Raw genomic sequence first — 15958 nt, 5'->3', positions numbered from 1 at the left:
CACTGTCTCGCCGAAATAAGGCGATTTTCACCAAGTCCATAAAGACAGCTGTAACTTTTGATAGGAGACTCGGACACACATATTTCAGGCTTGCCTTATAGAATTCAGCATTTCCATGCTGAATTAATAGGTTTTGCAGCTGTTTGAGCTAAGATTTTCAAGTTATTCACAAAATGAAAACCCATAATGTGTTTCAGGCGAGAAACGCACTGTCTCGCCGAAATAAGGCGATTTTCACCAAGTCCATAAAGACAGCTGTAACTTTTGATAGGAGACTCGGACACACATATTTCAGGCTTGGCCTTATAGAATTCAGCATTTCCATGCTGGGGAAATAGGTTTTGCAGCTGTTTGAGCTAAGATTTTCAAGTTATTCACAAATGAAAACCCATAATGTGTTTCAGGCGAGAAACGCACTGTCTCGCCGAAATAAGGCGATTTTCACCAAGTCCATAAAGACAGCTGTAACTTTTGATAGGAGACTCGGACACACATATTTCAGGCTTGGCCTTATAGAATTCAGCATTTCCATGCTGGGGAAATAGGTTTTGCAGCTGTTGAGCTAAGATTTTCAAGTTATTCACAAAATGAAAACCCATAATGTGTTTCAGGCGAGAAACGCACTGTCTCGCCGAAATAAGGCGATTTTCACCAAGTCCATAAAGACAGCTGTAACTTTTGATAGGAGACTCGGACACACATATTTCAGGCTTGGCCTTATAGAATTCAGCATTTCCATGCTGGGGAATAGGTTTTGCAGCTGTTTGAGCTAAGATTTTCAAGTTATTCACAAAATGAAACCCATAATGTGTTTCAGGCGAGAAACGCACTGTCTCGCCGAAATAAGGCGATTTTCACCAAGTCCATAAAGACAGCTGTAACTTTTGATAGGAGACTCGGACACACATATTTCAGGCTTTTCTTATAGAATTCAGCATTTCCATGCTGGGGAAATAGGTTTTGCAGCTGTTTGAGCTAAGATTTTCAAGTTATTCACAAAATGAAAACCCATAATGTGTTTCAGGCGAGAAACGCACTGTCTCGCCGAAAAAAGGCGATTTTCACCAAGTCCATAAAGACAGCTGTAACTTTTGATAGGAGACTCGGACACACATATTTCAGGCTTGGCCTTATAGAATTCAGCATTTCCATGCTGAATTAATAGGTGTTGCAGCTGTTTGAGCTAAGATTTTCAAGTTATTCACAAAATGAAAAGCCATAATGTGTTTCAGGCGAGAAACGCACTGTCTCGCTGAAATAAGGCGATTTTCACCAAGTCCATAAAGACAGCTGTAACTTTTGATAGGAGACTCGGACACACATATTTCAGGCTTGGCCTTATAGAATTCAGCATTTCCATGCTGGGGAAATAGGTTTTGCAGCTGTTTGAGCTAAGATTTTCAAGTTATTCACAAAATGAAAACCCATAATGTGTTTCAGGCGAGAAACGCACTGTCTCGCCGAAATAAGGCGATTTTCACCAAGTCCATAAAGACAGCTGTAACTTTGATAGGAGACTCGGACACACATATTTCAGGCTTGGCCTTATAGAATTCAGCATTTCCATGCTGGGAAATAGGTTTTGCAGCTGTTTGAGCTAAGATTTTCAAGTTATTCACAAAATGAAAACCCATAATGTGTTTCAGGCGAGAAACGCACTGTCTCGCCGAAATAAGGCGATTTTCACCAAGTCCATAAAGACAGCTGTAACTTTTGATAGGTGACTCGGACACACATATTTCAGGCTTGGCCTTATAGAATTCAGCATTTCCATGCTGGGAAATAGGTTTTGCAGCTGTTTGAGCTAAGATTTTCAAGTTATTCACAAAATGAAAAGCCATAATGTGTTTCAGGCGAGAAACGCACTGTCTCCCCGAAATAAGGCGATTTTCACCAAGTCCATAAAGACAGCTGTAACTTTTGATAGGAGACTCGGACACACATATTTCAGGCTTGGCCTTATAGAATTCAGCATTTCCATGCTGGGGAAATAGGTTTGCAGCTGTTTGAGCTAAGATTTTCAAGTTATTCACAAAATGAAAACCCATAATGTGTTTCAGGCGAGAAACGCACTGTCTCGCCGAAATAAGGCGATTTTCACCAAGTCCATAAAGACAGCTGTAACTTTTGATAGGAGACTCGGACACACATATTTCAGGCTTGGCCTTATAGAATTCAGCATTTCCATGCTGGGAAATAGGTTTTGCAGCTGTTTGAGCTAAGATTTTCAAGTTATTCACAAAATGAAAACCCATAATGTGTTTCAGGCGAGAAACGCACTGTCTCGCCGAAATAAGGCGATTTTCACCAAGTCCATAAAGACAGCTGTAACTTTTGATAGGAGACTCGGACACACATATTTCAGGCTTGGCCTTATAGAATTCAGCATTTCCATGCTGGGGAAATAGGTTTTGCAGCTGTTTGAGCTAAGATTTTCAAGTTATTCACAAAATGAAAACCCATAATGTGTTTCAGGCGAGAAACGCACTGTCTCGCCGAAATAAGGCGATTTCACCAAGTCCATAAAGACAGCTGTAACTTTTGATAGGAGACTCGGACACACATATTTCAGGCTTGGCCTTATAGAATTCAGCATTTCCATGCTGGGGAAATAGGTTTTGCAGCTGTTTGAGCTAAGATTTTCAAGTTATTCACAAAATGAAAACCCATAATGTGTTTCAGGCGAGAAACGCACTGTCTCGCCGAAATAAGGCGATTTTCACCAAGTCCATAAAGACAGCTGTAACTTTTGATAGGAGACTCGGACACACATATTTCAGGCTTGGCCTTATAGAATTCAGCATTTCCATGCTGAATAATAGGTTTTGCAGCTGTTTGAGCTAAGATTTTCAAGTTATTCACAAAATGAAAACCCATAATGTGTTTCAGGCGAGAAACGCACTGTCTCGCCGAAATAAGGCGATTTTCACCAAGTCCATAAAGACAGCTGTAACTTTTGATAGGAGACTCGGACACACATATTTCAGGCTTGGCCTTATAGAATTCAGCATTTCCATGCTGGGGAAATAGGTTTTGCAGCTGTTTGAGCTAAGATTTTCAAGTTATTCACAAAATGAAAACCCATAATGTGTTTCAGGCGAGAAACGCACTGTCTCGCCGAAATAAGGCGATTTTCACCAAGTCCATAAAGACAGCTGTAACTTTTGATAGGAGACTCGGACACACATATTTCAGGCTTGGCCTTATAGAATTCAGCATTTCCATGCTGGGGAATAGGTTTTGCAGCTGTTTGAGCTAAGATTTTCAAGTTATTCACAAAATGAAAACCCATAATGTGTTTCAGGCGAGAAACGCACTGTCTCGCCGAAATAAGGCGATTTTCACCAAGTCCATAAAGACAGCTGTAACTTTTGATAGGAGACTCGGACACACATATTTCAGGCTTGGCCTTATAGAATTCAGCATTTCCATGCTGGGGAAATAGGTTTTGCAGCTGTTTGAGCTAAGATTTCAAGTTATTCACAAAATGAAAACCCATAATGTGTTTCAGGCGAGAAACGCACTGTCTCGCCGAAATAAGGCGATTTTCACCAAGTCCATAAAGACAGCTGTAACTTTTGATAGGACACTCGGACACACATATTTCAGGCTTGGCCTTATAGAATTCAGCATTTCCATGCTGAATTAATAGGTTTTGCAGCTGTTTGAGCTAAGATTTTCAAGTTATTCACAAAATGAAAACCCATAATGTGTTTCAGGCGAGAAACGCACTGTCTCGCTGAAATAAGGCGATTTTCACCAAGTCCATAAAGACAGCTGTAACTTTTGATAGGAGACTCGGACACACATATTTCAGTCTTTTTCTTATAGAATTCAGCATTTCCATGCTGGGGAAATAGGTTTTGCAGTTGTTTGAGCTAAGATTTTCAAGTTATTCACAAAATGAAAAGCCATAATGTGTTTCAGGCGAGAAACGCACTGTCTCGCCGAAATAAGGCGATTTTCACCAAGTCCATAAAGACAGCTGTAACTTTTAATAGAAGACTCGGACACACATATTTCAGGCTTTGCCTTATAGAATTCAGCATTTCTATGCTCGGGAAATAGGTTTTGCAGCTGTTTGAGCTAAGATTTTCAAGTTATTCACAAAATGAAAACCTATACTTTGTTTTGGGCAAGAACTCCATTCAAATGCATGTAATTGCGAGAAATGCACTTATTTGGTGAAATAAAGCGTTTTGCTACAACTTCATAAAGATAGCTGTAACTTTTGATAGAAGACTCGGACACACATGTTTAAGGCTTTGCCTTATAGAATTCAGCATCCGCTTCCTGGGGAAATAGGTTTTGCAGCTGTTTGAGCTAAGATTTTTGAAGTTATTCACAAAATGAAAACCTATACTTTGTTTTGGCCGAGAACTCCATTCAAATGCATGTAATAGCAAGAAACGCACTAACTTGGCGAAATAAAGCATTTTTTTACAACTTCATAAAGATAGTTGAATCTTTTGATAGAAGATTCATACACGGAAAGAGGATTAGGGCAACTGGGGGGAAAAACAGAATTCTGAGAAAAAAGTCAGAATTCTGACTTTTTTTTCAGAATTCTTTTGTTTTTTTGTTTTTTTTCCAGTGTCCCTAATTCTCTTCCGTACCTGGTGGCTAAAATGAACCTGGAGGTTTTACACCTCACAGGATTTGAGGTAATAACATAATCAGCATAATTTAAAAATCACATAAACTCTTTTCTTTCAAACCTATGTTTGTATTATTATTAGCAGGAGAGCACTGAAGTGTGAAGTGATTTTAGATTACAATATGGTGAATGAAGGTAAGGCAGATGAATGATATATCTAATATAGTAGATAGTGGTGTCCTTACATAATTTTCAAAACATTACAAAAACAGTACATTGTCAAAAAAAATCACCAAAACCATTGCAATGCTTTCTTCTATGTTGCTAAGATAGAAGGAGCACTTTGAGGCTTCATAAATGTAGATAATGAGAAAGAGGAGGACAGATGGAGGGCAGTTAATGAGTTATGAAGTGCAGAGGATTAGTAAGGAGGAAGTGAGGGTAGAAGAAGAGTGAAGAAACGTCCTGGTGCCAAATTTAAAGAACAAGGGTTATGTGCAGAGCTGTGACAACTACAGAGGGATTAAGCTGTTAATGCTGTTGAAGTCAGGAGTGACAGAAGTAGGTGATGTTGATACAGTGAGGACAGTGAGACAGTGGTGAAGTGTGCAGTAGGAGTGACAGATGGGTATAAATTCGGGGTGGGATTACATCAAGCATTAGTGCTGAGCCCCTTCTTATTTACAGTAGTGATGGATAGTTTTACAGATGAGGTCAGGCAGAAGTCTCCACAGACGATGATGTTCACAGATGACTATATGATTTGTAGGGAGGTAGTGAATGCAGATGAGTTTACTATAAATACCTGGGGTCAATCATCCAACGCAATGGACTAAGCGAAAACCTGTAGTGATCCCATACGTGTCAGGAGTATCGGAACAGTTGAGATGCATTTTTTCTCTGTAGATTTCAAACCCCAAAACACGCAGCGCCAAAAATTGGTCCACCCCAAGGATCGGGTCCCCCGACACAAACAGAGTAACATAGTGTACGCTGTTAAGTGCCAGGAGGATTGCCAGGATTTATACATCGGGGAAACCAAACAACCTCTGGCGAAGCGGATGGCACAACACAGAAGAGCTACCTCGTCAGGCCAGGACTCTGCTTATAAGATTGGGGAAACCTGCAGTCAGCTGAGACTGAAGAAGTCACTTGGATAAGTGACGAAACGTTTCTCCCACTGAAAACACAACGTCCAGATGAACAGAACCAACTTTTGGAGATTTACTTACCTGGATGATTGAACATGCATCAAGATGTCAAGAATTAAAGCATTTTTAACATAATCCCTTCATTTCAGGGGCTCAAAAGTAACTGGACTTGGTTGAAAACACTTTGCTGGCAATGACAGCCTGTGGGTTTCCTCCTCTTTAATGCCCTGCCACACCTTGTTGTTGCTTGTTTGTGTGCCTTTTGTCTGAAGTTTAATCTTCAACAAGTGAAATGCTTAGTTGGAACAAAATCAGGTAACTGACTTGGCCATATGGGAATATTCCACTTCTTTGCTTTAATAAACTCCCGGGTTGCTTTGGCTGTATTTTTTGGGTCATGGTCCATCTGTATTATGAAACACGCCCCAACTAATTTGACTGCATTTAGCTGGATTTAAGCAGACAGTAAGTCTCTGAACACCACAGAGTTCATTCAGCTGCTTCTGTCCTGTGTCACATCATAAATAAACAATAATGTCCCAGTTCCACTGGCAGCCATGCACGCCATCACACGCCCTCCATCATGTTTCACAGATGATGTACAGATGTTTTCGCAGCTTAAAGATGGCTCATTTAACCTGCATGGAGAGCTCTTTTGACTGCATGTTGTCTGTTCGCAGCAAGATCTTCCAAGTACAAGCACCACTCTTCAAATCAACTCCAGGCCTTTTATCTACTCAATTGATCATCACATGGTGAAGGAATTGCCCACATCTGCCCATGAAATAGCCTTTTAGTCATTTATCCAATTACTTTTGGTCCCTTTAAAAAGAGGATGGCACATGTTAAGGAGCTCTTAAACTCTTCATCCAGTTTGAATGTGGATACCTTTAAATGAAAGCCAAGAGTCTACACATTATGCTTATATCTATTATATAACTGCAAGTTGAATATGTTTCAGCACAAAGTAAAATTAAATAAATAAATTCTTATTTTCACAAATTCTTGTTGTCAGCTGTCTGTGGACAGGAAGTATCACGCTGCCTGTCCCACGGTGCTCTACAGGACCAGTGATGACCGCAAAGTGTTTCCCAAATTACATCTGGATCCAGTGGATCATAAACATGTGTATGTGCCATTTAGAAACCAGGTACTATTATTTACTGATTATCTTAATGTCACATGTACCTGTGCTGCATTTTAAAGTGTTTGTTGTTCTAGATGAAGCGAGTTCCTGTGTCAAAGTGCAGCACGTACACAAGTGTGCAGGAGTGTTGGTCTCTAAAAGCAGGTGAGAGAAACAACATGTGCAGCTGACGTCTTCAAACAATTCTGAACTTGGTGATCATTTCTTCTTCTCCTAGCTGCACATTTGAAGCTGACTGCACAGATTCAGACTGGCTGTCCATTCCTGATGAGTCCCAACACAAAATTATTTCCCACAAAGTTGAAAAGGACACAGATGGACAGGTACAGCTTACAAACACACTTGGGACTGTAATCACTCTTGGCTTTCAGTTATTTGTCACTTATGTTCTTTATTTTCAGATTTTACTGAAACTCCACACACACCTGACTGTAGGCCAGGAAGTGTCATCCAACTTTACCTGTCAGTTCGCTGCAAGTTCCAGCTCTATTTGTGCTTTGAATAACCCTCCTCCACAGTTCCCACAATGCACCTGCATCCTGTCTGATCGTACACTTCCTGTTGATGGTCAGTGACTTTTCATAAATTAAATACTTTGCAGTCAGACCTGCTTATTGATTTGCAACATGAAATGAACGAGATGAAATATTCTTTACTAGTTGACAAATCTGAGCTGTTTGTTATTATAAAATGTTGCATCTCATTAAACATAGATATTTAAAAAAAAATAGTAACTGAAGGCTATGACATTGATCATATTATTTTTTTATTTAACAGGTCTGCATGTCGCAGTGAAATTTAGACTTGGTTCAACACAACTGTCAGAACAGCTGAGGTTGACCAACTGCTCTGACATCAGTGGACCACCAAGTTCAGTCTTGTAAGTTCAAGTCCAGATTATAAAGATTATGAAGATGGATCACTAATAACACAACATTATGTGTCATCACCAAGAAGAATGCATTACTACTGAGGAGTCTCTTTGTTGTATGTTGTATTTTTGGACATTATCATTTTCTTGATGATTTCAACACTAATATGTGATTGTTTCTCTTCAGGTGTCAGCAGTGCATCAAAGCTGGTTGTAGATGGAACACAAACAGATGTTCCTGGGCCGATCAGAGATCAATGTAATAATTCATGTCTTTAGTTTTCCTAGTTCAGGATTTTCTTCATTAAATCTTCCACTTTAAGTTTACATTACTTTTGAGATTTGTCGACCATTATTAAGAGTGGGTTGGTCTAACGTTCAAATATCTATGGCTTCACAAAAGCAGCAATATTATATACAATAATATGTTAACTGATTATGACAACTCACAAATACTAATTCAGTTGCTTGAAAAAAATTTAGATTAATATTTTTCCTTGTAAATAAGACTGAAGTTCCATTCTCATCAGTTCTACATAGTTTCTTTAGACAGTGACATTAAACCTGCCATATTGATTCCCTCTGCTTCCTCCTGCAGGACAGTGTTTGCCAAAATGTGCAGTCTGGGAAGAACTTCTCTGTGAGTCTGAACCTCAGTCCTCAAACTTGTTGTTCCTCTGACACCTTATTCATGTCCATCAGAGCTTCTAACATTAGCAGATGGCACTGGATTAAAACTGATCATTTTTGTGTCTTACTGTCAGATCCCAGAGATCTCCTCCATCACTCCCAGTGTGGTGTCTTTCTACGGTAGAAACCACGCAGTGCTGTCAGGTCGTAACCTCGATGATGTGACTGCAGTGAGGATCCAGGCAGATACTGACTGTACTCCAAAAGAGTGAGTCACTTTACACACACACTTGTTTAAATAATTGTCTGTCTGAAATCAAACAACGGTTAAATGACAGTTTCCTCCAGTTAAGTACAGATAAAACAGAAACTTTGACTATTGCTCCTGATCATGTTCTCAGAAATTAGGCAGCATATCAGTTTTTTAGGCCCTTTATTTCAGTCGAGTCTCAGAAACTTAGGTGTTCTATTTGACAGTTCAATGTCTCTTGAGAAACATTCTAAACAACTGGTCCAGAACTGTTTTTAGAATTTAAGAAACATTTCTAAACTCAGACTACTGCTGTCAAAGGCAGAACTTGGGATAATTATTCATCCTTTTATCTCTTCTCGTTTGATTTTTGTAACGGTCTTTTTGCCTGTCTCAACAAATCAGCTTTGGATTGCCTTCACACTGTACAGAATGCTGTGCGGCAAGACTTTTAACTGGCACAAACAAAAGGTCACACATTACTGCAGGTTTGGCTTCTCTTCATTGGTTGCAAATAAATTTAAGGGTTCATTTTAAAATTTTAGCCGTAACTTTTAGAGCTCTGCATGGTGAAGCTCCCCAGTACAACTCTGACCTTTTGAAACCTCGTGCTTCATCCCGAGCACTTAGGTCATCAGGTCTGAGGATACTGTTGGTCCCACATACTAGGTTCAAAACACGTTGGGATCGGGCTTTTCAGGCACTGGCACCAAGGCTGTGGAACTCTTTTCCGTTGTCTTTATGCTGTGTAGACTCCATTGACTCATTTAAAAAGCAGCTGAAGACATTTTTATACAAACAAGCTTTGAATTAATTTTTTTTTAATATTTTATATTATTTAACTTATTTTTCTGGTTTTATTATGAAGCACTTTGAGATTTCTATCTGTGAAATGTGCTATATAAATACATTTTACTTACTAACATGTGAGAGTTTGTGCTTTGGATATAAATGACATGTTAAAGAGCAGAAATGTTTCCAGGGAAACATCAGCCACATTATAAACTCACATATTCTACAGTTTAACAGCTTTTATGAACGACCATCTAGTTCTATGAATGAGGACAGCTTTTTCCTAAAGAAACTGGAAACTCTTTTTGTTGAAGTTCTTCCACTAAAATGAAGTCCTCGTGATGTTTTATATGTGCTATCAAATGTAGATAATAATCTGTAGCTTTGGGGGGCTTTTAGGCTCCTTGGTCAAAAATAATTTTTTTCATCTGCAGTGAAAAGCGTCAATCTGAAAATGATGAATAAACATCTGAAGTTAAAATGTCACACATTTTGCATGTCATCACCATTCCTCAGGGAAACTGTCAGAGTGTAAACCTGAAACTAAAGCTGAGTGTTTTGCTTCTTTATGCATTTGTGGACTTTAAAGTAAATGTTCACTATTTTGTGGAATGATCTGCCTCTATGAGCTTGTCTTTAAATCTGGATTTACTGTTTACTTTGTAATCCAAATAAAATAAAAGCTGTATTAAACTCATAAAATACAGATTAACATTTAATCGTTTTAAGGAAGACTTTGCTGCTCAGCTTTCTTGGGGTTTTCTGCATGTTGTGATGATGTTAGTGACTCTGTTTCTCTCATTGTGTTCTGGTCAGATCTCCTGTTTGGGACAACACTGGTTTCAGTCTGACGATCCACACTTCAGATATCAAAGGTGTGGTCAACGTATGTCTTCTCCTCCCAGATGGTCGTTGCCATGGCAAAGCTAAAATCACCTACAGCTCATTACCATCATGCACCAACATTACTCCCAGCAGCAGTTGGTTCAGGTATGTTTAGTTTTGCTGAAACCTCCTAAAAAACACACAAGTTACAGAAGATACAGAATCGGATCAGTATCACGTGGTGCTACATCCTGCTGTGAGAGAACATATTTATCATAAGAGTTTGCATTGGTTTGACCTCAGCTGGTTTTACTGAACCTCATGGTTGAGAAAGTATAATCCGTCATCCTAAGACTACTTCCTGTTGGAGTCCGCAGCTCTGAGCTCTGTAGCCTCAGTCAGCCACCTTTTTTTGCTCTGCTATCTGCAGAATGAATACATGACGTAATTTGTTAGCTTTTGAGTCCATCACACACTTTAGTTTGCAGCATATCATCTATGCTAAAGTAATCATTCAGTCCTTCGAATTCAGATGCGGACTACACTAGTATGTGGAGAACTCTTAGTTCAAGTGAAACATTGTTAGTAGTATAAAACTGGCATCTTCTTTACCTCCTACAACTCCTTCCCCCACCTGTGCAAGTGCATGTATGTGAATGAGCGCACCTTCATTCCCACCCAGACCTGCAACCTTTGCGTTTTCATGTTGGATCAGCTCCAGATAGCAATAAGTCCTATTAGTGAGTTTTTTAATCAATCTGAAAAGAAGACTTACATCTAAACATAAAAAGATCTTTATTAAATGAAAACTGTTAAATTTGGAGGAAATGTTTTTGGACATCTCTCACGACTCTATCAAATAAATCATGTTTAAAACACAGTTTGAATAATTCACACTGTTAAGCATTGATATAAATGGGTTATGCCTGCTGTTCGAAAGGAGTGTGGGATCAGATTATTTTTTTCCTTGCTGTCCCTCTGCTCTGACTAAATCCTGCTTCTTCTCCTGCAGTGGGAAGAGGAAGATCACACTCATGGGGTCTCACCTTAACTTTATTGAAGGGGTCATCCACAGCCACGCAATGCAGGATGTCAGACTTCCCAGAAACATCAGCTCTCAGGTGGGTCTGTAGACACAAACAATGTGCCTTTGAAATGACATCAAGATGTTTTCATACATGAGCTCTGAACATTTTTTGGAGGATCGGATCTGGAGATCTGACAAACCCATGTCATAATCTTATGTCCTGCTTTAGTCATGTCATGCTGTCTTTTCTGTTTATTTAATTTCATTGCAGTACCTCACCTACGATTCACCTGCAGCTAGGAGTTTTTCTAGCAGCACTCTGTTTGTGAAACTAGCCAATGAAACCTTAGCCTGCTCCACAAAACTCTCCTACTATCCAGACCCTAAGTTTGCCAGCTTCACAGCCACAAGGACAGGGGAAGATGTCCGCATCACCATTCAGGTAATATTTTCTTGAACTGCACATGCTCAAACATGTGACATCTGTTCATCAGAGCTCAGCTTTTGTTTCTCTTGATGTTTCAGAAAAAAGCAGACAACCTGGAGATGATGATAGAAGAGTTATCAGTGTGGGGCGTTCAAGACAATACAGGATACCAATGCATCATGGAAGCCAAAGAAACCTGGACCAACACTGACTTTTTCACCTGTGGATTTAAAAGCCCATCCAACCATGAATTTGAGGAGTTACTGGTAAATCTTTCTTTTATGCCACTCCAAGCGAGATAAGTAACAGAGGAAAAAACAAACCGAACTTGTTGTATGGTAAGGTGTTCTTTAGAAAACTTCCTTTCTTTGTGGAGATGACAACATCAAAGTTCTCAGTTTGAGGTTTTCTAGAGGAGAAACCTGAAACTGAGATAACCATGTATCGTCAGGGCAAACAGACTTTTTCGTCTGTATTGCTAACAGACAGTAGCCTTTCAAACTTCAAAATAATATTTATGCATACAATAAAGATTTTGACCTGTTGCTCAGGTGAGACCTCCCTCTGTAAAATGTTTCTCTTTATTTTGTAGATAAAGTATGGTGACAGGACAGTAAGTCTTGGGCTTGAGTCCCAGTTATACAAAGCCCTTCAGATATTGCATTTCATGCTGATACCCTGTGTTATTGCAGGTAAGTGACAGAAATGTTTCTTTTCTACATTTATGGTTTATTAGACAACATGATGCAAAATGATTGCTTTACACCACTTTCCACTTTGATTTCAGAAATAATTGAACATTTTTCATCTTCACTTTATGGATGATGTTTCAGTTTAAATGAGTTACTGTTTGTCTTTCAGTGTTGATGATCATCTATTTCTGGCAGAAGAGACTCGCCGTTGAGATGAATAAGCTCTGACCACTGATCGGCCTGAGTGTTCTTGGGAAGAAGTTTACTGTTTGTCTCAAAATATGCATTATAAAGCTTCCTGCAGAGTTTGCTTTGTTTTATTTTTTTCTTTCTCTCTATGCGATTTTAATTATACTGCAAATGTGTTTTAGCTGAAGTCATATTATCAGGACACACACACAAAAAAATTTATCTGTTGTATCCTTTGTCTTTTGCGTATTTAGTGTAACAGGTTGTAATTGTATGTTTTTCTCACATGTAATAGTGAGACATCTGTGTCCAAGTATTTGGACAAAGATGCAATTTTTGCTTTAGTTCATGAAGATTAGCAAAATTATTACAAAGCTATTTAGGAACTGAAACTATTCTTCTTCATAGTTTCCATTTTCAGATGCTTTGGTTCTTCTTCATAAATGGGCAAAATAAACTTTTATTTCACGCTAAATGTTGTATTGAGGCCAACAGTGATCCCTGGTGGCTAAAATGAATTTGGAGGTTTTACGCCTCACATGATTTGAGGTAATAACATAATCACCATAATTTAAAAATCGCATAAACTCTTTTCCTCCAAACTGAAATTTGCATTATTATCAGCAGGAGAGCACTGAAGTCTGATGTGATTTTAGATTACAATATGGTGAATGAAGGTAAGGCAGATGAATGATATATCTAATACAGTAGATAGTGGTGTCCTTACATAATTTTTAAAACATTACAAAAACAGTACACTATCAAAAAATCACCAAAATCATTGCAATGCTTTCTTCTATGTTGCTAAGATAGAAGGAGCACTTTGACCATACCAGTGACCAGGTGAATATATTTTCTACCCATTCAGTGAAATACCCCTCACATAACATGCGTACAAACTAAAAAGAAGTAGACATATGACATGATTCACACCTGTTTTATCATTAAAGAAAAGATATTGCTCCTGCATCCCAGCCGAGAAATACTAAAACAGGTGTGTAAAATAATAATAACAACTGTATTAAAACAATTTGGGTAGATCACACCTGGACTGGTAATCTGGAATACCACTCATTTTCCGATGCACGTTTGGGCCACTGGGCAGCGGCCATACAAACATTGGCAGCAGCCCAGTGGTTCATTCCTTGTTCAGCGATCCAGCTAGTTATCATCCTGGGCTGCTTGGATGAAAAATGCCCGGGCCAATTGTTTTGTCCCAGTCCAGCCCTGAGGTCGACCTTGGTTGGTTGTCACACTTTGTACTCTTACATAAATTGGTGATCACTGAAACATTCTTCAATAGCAAATCCTGAAATTGCAGTTTAAGTTGCTCAATCTTAAATCTATAGTAAACCTCTATAGCTCTGTCTATAAGCTCTATCTAAAGTAAATTGATCTATTATTAAATCTATAATAAAAAAAGAAATGTAAACTCCCCTAATCATGTAAACATGAGAAAACAAATTGCCTAGTAGCTCAGACCTGCTCTTCTTTTTCAGTCTTGATGCAAGTCCATCCAGGTAAAGAAAGTTTCCAGGACCTCCATTTTAAGGTTGCCAGTTTTGATCTAGCAACCTTGTGCTTCATTCAGAGTCACACATTTCAGTTATAACAGCTGTGTAGCCCTGGATGGGCAGGTTTACAATCTTGTCCTTGGACCGGCTATTGATGTATCAGTACATCACCACAAACATTTCTGGCAATAAAGAAAGAAAGAAATATCACTGCTTTTACATGCTTACCTGCAAAACATATTCTATTGGTTCCATCTTTCAGTGGCCTCCGTCAGCTCTTTTTCTCCTCCTTAAATTAGCGTTGTTGTCAGGCTGCATCTTTCAAGCCTGGACCCCTCTTACTACACATTATCATAATGCACTAAAGAGTCATTGCGAAGATGATACCTGAATATGAATAAATCGCATAGCTAGGCAGAGCTGACCATTACTGTTGTTGCATCAGGAAAGCTGTCATTTAATTTTCCCTTTTCATAATCCCAGCTGTGTTGCTTTCATCGCCACTGTCTGAGAAATCCCTGATACTACAAGTAGTCAGCAATTTAAATTATTGTCTTGAGAAGTGAATTGAACAGTGAGCTGAGCTAGATGATGCTCAGAGTGAGGGTCGGGGTTAGAAAAGAATATGTTTATTGTGGGTCAATATTCTAAACTTGATCACTACTGTTAATCTTTGTTTACGGAGTCTTTCTTTGGCTCTTTGAATCATTTACACTATGAACTATGAACAAATTAAAAGTCTTTGTTCATTGTTCACCATGAACTATGAACAAAGACTTAATTTTACATTCTGTTTGTTCCGTACATTAAAGCTGCACTCGTATCTCAGTCTCAGAGTGATGTGGTAGTTTGGTGTTTCTGTTAACAGATTTAGAAACATGTGATTGTGGTTTTCTAACTAATTAGTGATTAGAGCTCAAATTTGAGAAGATCTCTCCAACTTATCCAAAGTACAATAGGTCAGACCTGTCCTACAGCAACACTGTCAACATTAAACGCATATTGTTTCCACATCGGTAGCACAGAGGGGGACATTTTCACAGTTGTCCGTAATAACAGTCTGGTGGTTTCTGTTAGAGTAGAAGAAGTCATATTTTGATCAGTGATCATTTAACAAATGCCCGAAAATTGAGAAAGTAGCTTCCCAGAGCTGACACTAGATGTCGCCTTTGTTGTTCTGTCGTTAGAACTTGTAGGAAGTTCTGCGTGTTTCAAAGTTTGACTCTTCATGATTGCAGGGATCAGTGGGCCTGTCCTCAGCGCGACTGATGTAAAGATCAAATTACATCAAAACACATCGAATGAAAATATTCTGTCTTTATTAAAGTCATACAGTGTTTATCCTTTGACATCACAGTACAGAGCGAAAAAGCTCATTTGCTCTCACCTGATGTGGCTCTAAAGCAATATTGAGTTTCTCCAGTAGGTGGCAGATCACACAAATGAATGACTGGCAAAGTAATCCCTTACAAAGTAACGCAGGCCAGTCGTGGTAATGGAAGTCAACAGTAACACAGATCTATTATTCAGGTATTTTTCAGATTAATAACTGTGCACCTGGACGAACATTGTCTTCCTTCAGTGTGTAACAACTTACTGAAGGTTCACCAACCGCTTTCTCGGTCGCTGAGTGCTGTCACTGTTTTGATTTTGTTCAGGTTCTGCTGTCAAACTAAACCGTACAGACTAGAAAACATGGCAGAAAGTGGAGAAAACAGCTGAGGAAAAATATTAATGATGATAAATCCTAAAATTAAAATCCGATTTTTCTATTAGCTGGGCGTGCTTCCTCACACTTTCAACACTTCTCTTTTCAGCAAAGGCGCACTGCGCTTTAAATCACGTG

At 38.9% G+C, this 15958-nt stretch overlaps 1 long non-coding RNA gene across 1 annotated transcript; it reads left to right on the top strand.

Annotated features, from left to right (window-relative positions):
- Positions 1-7374: 7374 nt before the first annotated feature.
- Positions 7375-8016, top strand: LOC112842568 (uncharacterized). Its single transcript, XR_003214391.1, has 3 exons — positions 7375-7462; positions 7673-7775; positions 7954-8016. It is a non-coding gene; the product is annotated as an uncharacterized LOC112842568 (long non-coding RNA).
- Positions 8017-15958: the final 7942 nt, after the last annotated feature.

This window comes from Oreochromis niloticus, linkage group LG17 (genome assembly GCF_001858045.2).
Source record: "Oreochromis niloticus isolate F11D_XX linkage group LG17, O_niloticus_UMD_NMBU, whole genome shotgun sequence".
Taxonomy (NCBI): Eukaryota; Metazoa; Chordata; class Actinopteri; order Cichliformes; family Cichlidae; genus Oreochromis; species Oreochromis niloticus.
The sequence above is the reverse complement of the archived record's forward strand: the minus strand, read 5'-3'. Positions and strand labels throughout refer to the sequence as shown.